The sequence below is a fragment of the Bombina bombina genome, chromosome 1 (genome assembly GCF_027579735.1).
Source record: "Bombina bombina isolate aBomBom1 chromosome 1, aBomBom1.pri, whole genome shotgun sequence".
Taxonomy (NCBI): domain Eukaryota; kingdom Metazoa; phylum Chordata; class Amphibia; order Anura; family Bombinatoridae; genus Bombina; species Bombina bombina.
In genome coordinates this window covers 408,994,520-409,007,649 of record NC_069499.1, presented here as the reverse complement: position 1 = coordinate 409,007,649, position 13,130 = coordinate 408,994,520, and positions in this window count along the sequence as shown.

Below are 13,130 nucleotides of genomic sequence, written 5' to 3'. Positions count from 1 at the left end.
ATTTATTCTTCAACAAATGTCACAATGAGAACCTAAAAATAAAAATATATGTATAACATGGAATGATAATCTCCTCGGTAAAAATGACACCTTATACAAGAATTCAGACAGTAAAATATGTGATTGGCCAATCTCTATTAAAAAATGTGAGTAATCTATAAAAGCATTTACACAAGGAAAATCACACAAGTATTGTAGGCTACTAATGTAAGCAACTAGAACTGTATGTATCACAATTTCTAGCAATTTGTAACACAATATCTATCATAAAAATATCTACTGATAATCTAAAAGTATGTGCGCTAAGTTCAGATACCAAAATAGCTTCCGTTAAATATGGCTATGTCAGCATGACAGTGAAATGTCCACAAAGGTGCAGATGAATATGAATGCTTTACTGGTATCCGTGATTCCTTTAGTGTAGCACAGTGTTTTTGGGTGTTAGTGCTCTAATGGATCCACTCGAAACTACAGGTACCTGTTTTAGTGATCCTTTTAAGTTCAGCTCTTAGAGTGGAATGAGCTGTCTTCTTTGTCCGATGTCACCTTGTAGAAGTAAATGCCTCCAGAATAAGACGAGCAATGTAACTGCTTTAGCTGATCTTGAAGCCGGGCTGTGAACCCCAGCTACAAACACTTCTGTCTCTTGCTCAGTTCGCGCCTATACCGGTTAGGGCGCTGATTGGCTTAATGGTATGGGAGTGTCTGGTTTGAGCTGTGGGGTGCCGGCTCTACAGCTTATCCTTTCCTTTCTTCCTCTTGATGCACAATAGGAGATCCGCAACGCGTTTCCGCTGAAATTACTTCAGCCTTTGTCAAGCTTGATCTCCTTTGAATCCTATGGCTTTAAATAGCCCTCCTTCCATTTCTATTGGTTAAGAATTTCAGCCAATGTGTGTCTAATTGGCTCAGAAATATTTGTTAAAAATTTGTAAACATTATATCTCTTGAATTTATGTATATTCAGATATTGTTTATTTGGTAAATTCTAATAATTAGTCATAAACATGTATTTCTCTAAAATCTAAAATTGAATGATTGTATAAGATTATAAGAGATATTTTCAACAAACGTTGATAAAAGAACTAAGATGATAAAAAAACTTAATTTTGTTAAACTAAACTTTATTTAAGAGATATTAAGGTTGGAATTAATCATAAACAAGTATTTCTCTGCAAACTAAAATTTGATTGATTATATAAGATTATAAGTGATATTTTCAACAAACGTTGATAAAAGATCTAAGATGATAAAAAAAAAGGTTTATTTTTGAAAAACTAATCTCAATTGTAGAGATATTAAGGTTGGAATTCAGAGATGTCCTTAGTAAGGACTAAATGCTACACAATGGTCTAAATTTGTGGAAAAAAGGTGGTGAAAAAAATATATATGATAAAATTTGAATTTTTTTTTTTTTTTTTTTTTTTAAAAGGATTGGGATAATTTCACTAATATAATACAGTTTATACTGATTTGTATATAACTTTTCTCTAGTATTTACTGCTTCTATTTTTATAGAAGGTACTAAATTTTGATATTATTTTAAATTTATTTTCATTTTATTTAAATAAAATCAAAATAAATTTAAAATAATATCAAAATTTAGTACCTTCTATAAAAATAGAAGCTGTAAATACTAGAGAAAAGTTATATACAAATCAGTATAAACTGTATTATATTAGTGAAATTATCCCAATCCTTTAAAAAAATAAAAAATAAAAAAATTCAAATTTTATCATATATATTTTTTTCACCACCTTTTTTCCACAAATTTAGACCATTGTGTAGCATTTAGTCCTTACTAAGGACATCTCTGAATTCCAACCTTAATATCTCTACAATTGAGATTAGTTTTTCAAAAATAAACCTTTTTTTTATTTTTTATCATCTTAGATCTTTTATCAACGTTTGTTGAAAATATCACTTATAATCTTATATAATCAATCAAATTTTAGTTCGCAGAGAAATACTTGTTTATGATTAATTCCAACCTTAATATCTCTTAAATAAAGTTTAGTTTAACAAAATTAAGTTTTTTTATCATCTTAGTTCTTTTATCAACGTTTGTTGAAAATATCTCTTATAATCTTATACAATCATTCAATTTTAGATTTTAGAGAAATACATGTTTATGACTAATTATTAGAATTTACCAAATAAACAATATCTGAATATACATAAATTCAAGAGATATAATGTTTACAAATGTTTAACAAATATTTCTGAGCCAATTAGACACACATTGGCTGAAATTCTTAACCAATAGAAATGGAAGGAGGGCTATTTAAAGCCATAGGATTCAAAGGAGATCAAGCTTGACAAAGGCTGAAGTAATTTCAGCGGAAACGCGTTGCGGATCTCCTATTGTGCATCAAGAGGAAGAAAGGAAAGGATCAGCTGTAGAGCCGGCACCCCACAGCTCAAACCAGACACTCCCATACCACTAAGCCAATCAGCGCCCTAACCGGTATAGACGCGAACTGAGCAAGAGACAGAAGTGTTTGTAGCTGGGGTTCACAGCGCGGCTTCAAGATCAGCTAAAGCAGTTACATTGCTCGTCTTATTCTGGAGGCATTTACTTCTACAAGGTGACATCGGACAAAGAAGACAGCTCATTCCACTCTAAGAGCTGAACTTAAAAGGATCACTAAAACAGGTACCTGTAGTTTTGAGTGGATCCATTAGAGCACTAACACCCAAAAACACTGTGCTACACTAAAGGAATCACGGATACCAGTAAAGCATTCATATTCATCTGCACCTTTGTGGACATTTCACTGTCATGCTGACATAGCCATATTTAACGGAAGCTATTTTGGTATCTGAACTTAGCGCACATACTTTTAGATTATCAGTAGATATTTTTATGATAGATATTGTGTTACAAATTGCTAGAAATTGTGATACATACAGTTCTAGTTGCTTACATTAGTAGCCTACAATACTTGTGTGATTTTCCTTGTGTAAATGCTTTTATAGATTACTCACATTTTTTTAATAGAGATTGGCCAATCACATATTTTACTTTCTGAATTCTTGTATAAGGTGTCATTTTTACCGAGAAGATTATCATTCCATGTTATACATATATTTTTATTTTTAGGTTCTCATTGTGACATTTGTTGAAGAATAAATTATTTCTTAATATAAACATCAAAATCATTTGCTCTCTTTTTCCTGGGTATTTTTTGCCTGTACTGGCGCTTTATCTTTATTTGAAATGCAAGAATGTAAATTTAGATGCCGGCCCATTTTTGGTGAATAACCTGGGTTATTCTTGCTGATTGGTGGATGAATTCAACCACCAATAAAAAAGTGCTTATCCAGAGTTCTGAAACAAAAAAGAATCTTATATGCCTTCTTTTTCAAATAAAGATAGCAAGTGAACGAAGAAAAATTGCTAATAGGAGTAAATTAGAAAGTTTCTTAAAATTGAATGCTCTATCTGAATCACAGATTCAGTGTCCCTTTAAGACAGAAGGGGAGAGGAGGGAGAGGATAGGGAGGAACCCATACTGCCAGGGACATTACAGGGAGGAAGCCAAGTGGTCATGGAGGATGAGAGGCTGAGATGTCCCAACTTCTCATTTGCTGAAAATGTTGCCCTAGTCCAGGCCATCATGGACAACTACAGTGACCTCTTTGGGCAGGAGAAGGGCAAAGGCAGTGCCAATAAGGACTGCATGGATGGCGGTAGAGGATGCCATCAACAGCGTGGCCCCGAAGAGGAGGACTATAGAGGGCCTGAAAAAGAGGTGGAATGATTGTAAGAGGAGGGTCAAAGAGAAGATGGGGCAGGAAGCTATCCACCAGAAGGGAACAGGCAGTGGGCCATCCCTGGAAATGGAGTTCAACACCTGGCAGGAGATGATATGCAGATCCCTGAGTATCACAGCAGTCTGTGGACCTCCAGGGGTTTGTGACTCAGGGGTTGCAACTACAGCACATCATGCTGGTAAGTATAATCCCACACACCTGTATTATATGTAATTGCAATGCAACATCCTTTAATAATATCACATATTCATGTACATGATAAGGAGCATGGTATTTGGAGTACTAACAAAAACCTCTACAATTATAATTGAAATTACTGCTATATAACACAATGCAATTCATGATGTGAGGTGGAATAGTGCAATACTAACATGTCTCAGAGTAACACAGGCCACAAGCCACATGTAGAGTTTTCATTAAATGGACACTATAGCCATCCCAATACATTTAGCTCAATAAAGCAGGTTCTGTGCCTAGGTCAAGCTAAAGTAAATTGTGTGACCATAGTGTCACTTAACCCCTTAACAATCAAGGACGTATAGGGTACGTCCTACAAAAAATGTCAGTTAGTGACCAAGAATGTATTACAAACGTGTCAGCTCGCCGCTTCAAACTCCATACCGGGCGCTTCCTTGGCTCACAATAGTGACGTCAGACGCCACAGATACCGGCATAAGGGCTTAGCAAAAGGGCAAAGGGTGCAATGCTCAAAAAGCAGAAACCAACTGCTATGGATACATAAAAATAATTACAAGAGCAGCACAGCAGTATTATTGAAACAAAATACCTTTATTTCACATGTAAGACATACATGCATGCAAGAATGGACAAAACGTCTGACATGTTTCGCGCCTTCTAGTGGCGCTTCATCATAGTCTATGATGAAGCGCCACTAGAGGGTGCGAAACATGTCAGACGTTTTGTCCATTCTTGCATGCATGTATGTCTTACATGTGAAATAAAGGTATTTTGTTTCAATAATACTGCCGTGCTGCTCTTGTAATTATTTTTAAGTGACCAAGAATGTACCCTGTACGTCCTCATGGATTTCAAGCGGTGGAAGCAATCTTTATTGCTTCCAACCGCTTTCAAGGTGTTACATTGATGCCTCGGTATTGAGACATCACTGTAATACCTTATTTTTGACACCGATGCAGAAAGAGCCACTTTGTGGCAATCTCTGCATCAGACATCAATGGCGCCGATCATTGGTGTGTGAGATCAGCAGCTGGGAGGCAGCTGGGCAGCCCATCAATGCAAGACCTTCATAATCTGTTATTCTGAAGTTGCGCCGCGGTCAGCGGAAGCGGTCCTGGGGGGCGGGGGCGGGGGCGGCTGTGTGCGCACGCGCGCCAAATCTCGTTTTTTTAGTTCCTTAAAATATCTGCTTACAACAACGGTGGGGATTTCAGGGCCATTGTGCAAGGGATCTGGGAGGGGGAGGGAGGTAGGAGTTTGAGGGGGACAGCTACACTACAGAAAATATGTTATTGGAAAAAAAATTACAATTTTCTTTGGGCAAACTGGGTACTGGCAGATAGCTGCCAGTACCCAAGATGGCAGCAAATAGGTAGAGGGGGAGGGTTAGAGAGCTGTATTGGGGAATCAGGGAGGTTGGGGGTTAAGAGGGGATCCTACACAGCAGAATATGTTGGGGTTTTAAAAAAAAAAAAAAAGAGACCTTTTATTTTAGTACTGGCAAACTTTCTGCCAGTACTTAAGATGGCGGGGACAATTGTGGGGTGGGGGAGGGAAGAGAGCTGGTTGGGAGGGATCAAGGGGTGGGATGTTTCAGGTGGGAGGTTTATCTCTACACTAAAGTTAAAATTAACCCTGCAAGCTCCCTACAAGCTATCTAATTAACCCCTTCACTGCTGGGCATAATACAAGTGTGGTGCGCAGCGGCATTTAGCGGCCTTCTAATTGCCAAAAAGCAATGCCAAAGCCATATATGTCTGCTATTTCTGAACAAAGGGGATCCCAGAAAAGCATTTACAACCATTTGTGCCATAATTGCACAAGCTGTTTGTAAATAATTTCAGTGAGAAACCTAAAGTTTGTGAAAAAGTTTGTGAAAAAATGAACTTTTTTTTTATTTAATTGCATTTGGCGGTGAAATGGTGGCATGAAATATACCAAAATGGGCCTAGATCAATACTTTGGGTTGTCTACTACACTACACTAAAGCTAAAATTAACCCTACAAGCTTCCTACAAGCTCCCTAATTAACCCCTTCACTGCTGGGCATAATACACATGTGGTGCGCAGCGGCATTTCAGCGGCCTTCTAATTACCAAAAAGCAACGCCAATGCCATATATGTCTGCTATTTTTGAACAAAAGGGATTCCAGGGAAGCATTTACAACCATTTGTGCCATAATTGCGCAAGCTGTTTTTAAATAATTTCAGTGAGAATCCTAAAATTGTGAAAAATGTAACTTTTTTTTTATTTAATCGCATTTGGCGGTTAAATAGTGGCATGAAATATACCAAAATGGGCCTAGATCAATATTTTGGGTTGTCTACTACACTGCACTAAAGCTAAAATTAACCCTACAAGCTCCCTAATTAACCCCTTCACTGCTGGGCATAATACATGTGTGGTGCGCAGCTGCGTTTAGCGGCCTTCTAATTACCAAAAAGCAACGCCAAAGCCATATAAGTCTGCTATTTCTGAACAAAGGGGATCCCAGAGAAGTATATACAACCATTTGTGCCATAATTGCTCAAGCTGTTTGTAAAGTGAGAAACCTAAAGTTTGTGAAAACGTTTGTGAAAAAGTGAACAATTTTTTTTATTTGATTGCATTTAGCGGTGAAATGGTGGCATGAAATATACCAAAATAGGCCTAGATCAATATTTTGGGTTGTCTTCTAAAAAAAATATATACATGTCAAGGGATTTTCAGGGATTCCAGACAGATATCAGTGTTCCAATGTAACTATCGCTAATTTTGAAAAAAAGTGGTTTGGAAATAGCAAAGTGCTACTTGTATTTATTGCCTTGTAACTTGCAAAAAAGTAAAGTACATGTAAACATTGAGTATTTCTAAACTCAGGACAAAATTTAGAAACTATTTAGCATGGGTATTTTTAGTGGTTGTAGATGTGTAACAGATTTTGGGGGTCAAAGATAGAAAAAGTGTGTTTTTCTTCATTTTTGGTTTTGAGGGGGAGCCAAGACAGGCACAAAGGGTCCATGTATTTACACCCCCACAACACAATCACAGTCTCATGCCAGTCATGGATATTACCCACAGACTATGTCACAGGATGTGCCTATTGTAGAGGCTGAGTAGTCACACACTGGTCATCAGTGGGAATACCAATCATCTATGAGAGCTCCACCATCTTATTCACTGGGACGAGCTCCAGCATCCACATCCCTGGGATGAGCTCCACCATGATCTTCCCTGGGACGAGCTTCAACATCTGCAGATGAAAATACAGCAGAAGCTACAACTGTCCCTCAAGCACCAGAAGCTACAACTGCCTCTCAAGCACCAGAAACTACAATTGCCCCTCAAGCACCGGAAGCTACAACTGCCCCTCAAGCACCAGAAACTACAGTTGCCTCCCAAGCACCAGAAACTACAGCTGCCCCTCAAGCACCAGAAACTACAGCTGCCCCTCAAGCAACAGAGGAACATCCACAAGCATTACCTCTTCTCCAATATCGTGGCCCTCAAGCAACTGCCAGCGCTGTTGCTCAAGAGTCTGTAGATGCATTGGCATCTACTTATCAAAGCTCTTCGGCTTTTTTTCAGCTTTCTTGGTACCCTGTCACTAAACACCCACACTATACTATACTGTTTTACCCCTATCCCGCTACTCACGGACCGCACCACAACTAAATAAAGTTATTAACCCCTAAACCGTCGCCCCCGGACCCCGCCGCACCTAAATAAAGTTATTAACCCCTAAACCGCCGCTCCCGGACCTCGCCGCACCTAAATAAAGTTATTAACCCCTAAACCGCCGCTCCCGGAGCCCACCACAACTCTAATAAATGTATCAACCCCTAAACCGCCGTTCCCGGAGCCAACCGCAATCTACATTATACATTTTAACCCCTAATATTCCGCCACCTACATAAAGTTATTAACCCTTATCCTGCTGTTGCTCAAGAGTCTGTAGATGCATTGGCATCTACTTATCAAAGTTCTTCGGCTTTTTTTCAGCTTTCTTGGTACCCTGTCACTAAACACCCACACTATACTATACTGTTTTACCCCTATCCCGCTGCTCCCGGACCCCGCCGCAACTAAATAACGTGTTTAACCCCTAAACCGCCACTCCTGGAGACCACCGCCACCTACATTATATTTATTAACCCCTAATCTGTCCCCCTACACCGCCGCCACCTACATTATATTTATTAACCCCTAATCTATTATTATTAACCAATAAGTACAAAAAAACAAACACTAAATTACAGACAATAATAAAATAATTACAAGAATTTTAAACTAATTACACCTACTCTAATGCCCCTAATAAAATAAAAAAGCCCCCCAAAATAAAAAAAAGCCCTACCCTACACTAAATTACAAATAGCCCTTAAAAGGGCTTTTTGCGGGGCATTGCCCCAAAGTATTCAGCTCTTTTACCTGAAAAATAAAGTACAATACCCCCCAACATTAAAACCCGCCACCCACACACCCAACCCTATTTTAAAACCCACCCAATCCCCCCTTAATAAAACCTAACACTAACCCCTTGAAGATCACCCTACCTTGAGACGTTGAGACGAAGTCCTCAACGAAGCCGTGCGAAGTGGTCCTCCAGACGGGCAGAAGTCTTCATCCAAGCTGGACAGAAGAGATCCTCCAGACTGCAGAAGTCTTCATCCAGGCGGCATCTTCTATCTTCATCCATTCGGCGCGGAGGGGGTCCATCTTCAACACATCCTTGGGTGAAGACGTCTCAAGGTAGGGTGATCTTCAAGGGGTTAGTGTTAGGTTTTATTAAGGGGGGATTGGGTGGGTATTAGAGTAGGGTTGGGTGTATGGGTGGTGGGGTTTTAATGTTTGTGGGGTATTGTACTTTTTTTCAGGTAAAAGAGCTGATTACTTTGGGACAATGCCCCGCAAAAAGCCCTTTTAAGGTCTATTTGTAATTTAGTGTAGGGTAGGGCTTTTTTTATTTTGGGGGGCTTTTTTATTTTGTTAGTGGGTTTAGAGTAGGTGTAATTAGTTTAAAAATCTTGTAATTATTTTATTATTTTCTGTAATTTAGTGGGGGGGTTTGTACTTTAGATTATTTTATTTCATTTTATTTAATTGTTGTTAATTGTAGTTAATGTAGGTAATTAATTTAATTATAGTGTAGTGTTAGGTGTAATTGTAACTTAGGTTAGGTTTTATTTTACAGGTACTTTTGTCTTTATTTTAACTAGGTAGTTATTAAATAGTTAATAACTATTTAATAACTATTGTGCCTAGTTAAAATAAATACAAAGTGGCCTATAAAATAAAAATAAATCCTAAGATAGCTACAATGTATCTATTAGTTATATTGTAGCTAGCTTAGGGTTTATTTTACAGGTACGTATTTAGTTTTAAATAGGAATAATTTATTTCGATTTATTTTGCGGTGTAGGGGGCAGATTAGGGGTTAATAAATATAATGTAGGTGATGGTGGGCTCCGGTAGCGGCGGTTTAGGGGTTAATAAGTATAATGTAGGTGGCGGCGGTGTAGGGGGGGCAGATTATGGGTGTTTAGACTCGGGGTACATGTTAGGGTGTTAGGTGTAGACATTACCATAGGAATCAATGGGATATCGGGCAGCAGCGAACATGAGCTCTTGCTGCTTTCCAACTCCCATTGTTTCCTATGGCATCCGCCGCCTCCAGGGCAGCGGATTGAAAGCCAGGTATGCTGGGCCGGAAAAGTGCAGAGGGTACCTGCTAGTTATTTGATAACTAGCAAAAGTAGTCAGATAGTGTCGAACTTGCGTTCAGAACATCTGTAGTGACGTAAGCATCGATCTGTCCGGCAGATCGTATGTTACGTCACTAAATTCTACTTTTGCTGGTCGGTAGAGTTTGATAACTAAGGAAAATCAGGCTTGCCACAAATACGCTGCGGAATTCCAGAGTATTTGCGGTTGATGGCTTGATAAATACATGCCATTGTATTCTCCCCTGGGTGAGGAATACATTACACTCCAGAGGAGGTTCGTCACAAGCACTGAGAGCATACAGAGAGGCCAAGAGAGGGTCTTCAGGGGCCAAGAGAGGTTACACAGATGTAGCATAGAACTGCAGAAGGACATCGCAGCATCGTTAAGTGCAAGTTTTCAAAACCAGTCACAGATTATGCGAATTCTGTCTGATATGCAGATGCAGATGGACAATAGATGGAGAGAACAAAATTAACTTTTGGGTGTGTTGGTTGAGCACTTTACACACCAGCAGGACACTGCCTCTAGCCTATCATCTGTGGCCAGCACACCAGCAGAAACACCAGAACCTTCTAGAACAAAGAGAACAAGGCAATCAACTACAGGCACCTCAGCTTTCTCATTCAAGAAGCCAATATATATATATATATATATATATATATATATATACAGGTAGCCCTCAGTTTACGCTGGGGTTAGGTTCCAGAAGGAATGGTTGTAAATCGAAACCATTGTAAATTGAAACCCAGTTTATAATGTAAGTCAATGGGAAGTGAGAGAGTTAGGTTCCAGGCCCCTCTCAAAATTGTCATAAGTAACACCTAATACATTATTTTTAAAGCTTTGAAATGAAGACTTTAAATGCTAAACAGCATTATAAACCTAATAAAATAATCACACAACACAGAATATATAATTAAACTAAGTTAAATGAACAAAAACATTTGCTAAACAGCATTATAAATCTAATAAAATAATCACACAACACAGACTTTACTTGCATTTTTCTGCAAACAGTTCTTTCTATGCATTCCAATCTGGACTGATTTATAGACAGGAAGATCTTGTTCCTTTGCAAGCTGCTCGATAGCTCAGGTCTGGTTAAACTGATTCATTTCAGCTTGCTTGGCTTGCATATCTTTGTTGCAACACAAGCGGACAGCTCCACCTATTGGCTATTTTAATCAATACACTGCTTCTCAATGCATTTCAATAGCAGTCACATGACTGAAAAAAAAGGTTGTTATTCTGAAACGGTGCAAATTGAACCGTTGTAAACCGAGGGCCACCTGTATATATATATATATATATATATATATATATATATATATATTATAATAGTTCACCATAAACATTGTCCTCTGTTATTTACCATGTAATTGTCATACACATCCATGTGAGGTGTGTTTTATTACACTAATATTGTTAAAACATATATTATCATGTTTATGACATTTTCTTGTACTATAACTCACATCCCACATAGTAGTGTATGAAGGGTACATATAGTAATATTAACTTATAAGATGTAAATTAATGTATCTCACATCCAATATAAATTGACACATGGGTATATATAATACTGATGTTACTGATAGGGTGTGCATTGTCAGGTGTTTTGAGACTGCAGGTGAGAGGTTGTGCTGTTTGTGATTGGTTTGACACAATTGCAGAGTAGGAATATTGATTTTTAATAATTAAGTGGGCTACAAGGTTTAAAGGGACAGTTTACTAAAAAATGTTCTTCCCTTTAATTTTTCCCAGTGATCCACTTTACCTGCTGGAGTGTATTAAATTGTTTACAAGTATTTCCTTTGCCCTTATGATTGCATTTTAAATATTTTATTTAGCCTGTGGTATACCCACCCATCATTAAATATTTTGGCCTCAAGGCCAAGCTGTGTGAAAACAGCCAATAGAATAAATTACACTCCCAGTGGGTTCTAGAAGAGATAAGGTAATAAAATGTTAACTTTCTATTGTTCTCTCCAAGTATTGGTGATTGGATTATGAACAGATATAAAATAAAGAAGTAAGTATATGAACACAGTATGATAAAGTAATGAGATCTGATTATACCTACAAGCTCAACCCACATTATTAGATTGTGACTTCAAAACACAAAATCTGCTATTTCATATACATAAATAAACCTTTAAAAAGCAAATCTCATACATTTTATACTCTGCAGCTATTAAAAAAAGCAATTAGAAAGAGAAAAACAATTTTATAGTATACTGTCCTTTTAACTATTTAAGACGCTGCTTAAATGTATGTGTTTGTTAAGGCTTCCAGGGAGTTACATTGCTCTTTTAGAATTTTCTCAATTCTGCGCGCGTAAATCCTTGCACTGAATATGTGATACCGAATGGTGAAGCCAGTTCTATGTTAGTTTATGGGAGTAAAAAAATGTGGGCGACGGGTAAAATATACGTGTGTAACTTGTATGCTACGCCATATATGTGATACCAAAACCGCATAAAAACCGCATAAAAACTGCCGTTGCCCGCAAAGCACATATATAGACAAATATAGTATATACACTTAATTCTTTACCTTGAAACATGCAATATCATTTTTAATCAATTTTAATAGATGTGTGCATTCGTCAGCTTCACTAGCTGCAGAATGCAGAAGAAGGCGGCCACTTGCAGCCTTCGGCTTTTTGGAGCCAGATTTATTTTTGTGAAAGTGCAACACACTAAGATCTGTGCAGATCCAGCAAAACTTTCACACGAATATTTATTTAGATATATAGGTATAGATATATATTTTACAAAAAAAACTAGACAGATATATAAAGAAATATTTATTTAAAAATGAAGTGAAGAACATATAAATTTAAAGTATTCCTAAAGCACCTTTGGCTTTAGCGCAGTTAATCTAGAGCAGTGTCGAGTTAGCGAGCAAGCGATAAATGGAAAATGCTTTCTTTAGTGTGCCCACATAAATCTATGGGGAGAGGGTGTTAGCGGCGCATTTGGGATATCAGAAGTTCTAAAGTTAGCGTACCTTAGTCTTTACCTCACGCTCTAACTTTTTAATGTTAATTTGTAATACGAGAACTAATCCGACTGCACTCATTTTTTACCATGAGCGCAGCTAGCCAAAAAACATATTTCTCAGCTTGGTCAAAATAGCTTGATTCTCAAGACAATTTTTTTATTCTGCCTAAAACCAACTATAGTATGCCCTCACAAACTGGATATTTGTAATTAATACGTAGCGTAACATTGGTATTTCCTACAACTGACATTCAAATCAGGCTTATACATACAAGAAAAGGCAATGGAAATAAAACCCACCAAATAATGGTAGCATTGTTTAGTTCACAGTCTTACCTTCATCTGTTGTTGAGGGGGAAGGGAGATACACAGGAAAAACACATAAGACATGGAAGCAGATACAGATTTATATGTTCATTTTTTATTTATTTGCATATGAAAAC